Here is a 492-nt window from a genome sequence, read left to right as displayed (position 1 = left end):
ATGCTGCATCTTGGGAGAAACCATACCTTTGCCCCTCTATAGAGCTGGAGAATACTATGCTTTTTTCCATCTGACATGGGAGAAACCGCACGATTGCATTTACATGTTGTAAGGCTCGACGCTGGAGACGAGAAGCAAGTACAGGGAGTGAACATTTTACTAGAAAACGGACATCAAACCAAAACAAGAACAGCTTCTGGACAGGGGGAACAAAACGACATAACGACAATAATGCTGACACAGGGAACCAACTGAGGAACAGACAGATATAGATGGGCAATCAACAAAGTAATGGAGTCCAGGTGAGTCCAATATTGGGCAGCTGCGCGTAATGATGGTGACAGGCGTGTGGAATGAAGGGCAGACTGGCAATCTCAAGTGCCAGAGAGGGGGAGCAGGAGCAGGCGTGACACGTCTGAATTGTTCCTTCGGTACTTAACCAGGTCTATGAATTGTACGCACCTTTTGAAATGCGTTGTTTTAAAGACTGGA

The sequence above is a fragment of the Oncorhynchus nerka genome, linkage group LG12, assembly GCF_034236695.1.
Source record: "Oncorhynchus nerka isolate Pitt River linkage group LG12, Oner_Uvic_2.0, whole genome shotgun sequence".
Lineage (NCBI taxonomy): Eukaryota > Metazoa > Chordata > Actinopteri > Salmoniformes > Salmonidae > Oncorhynchus > Oncorhynchus nerka.
Note: the sequence above shows the minus strand (reverse complement) of the source record.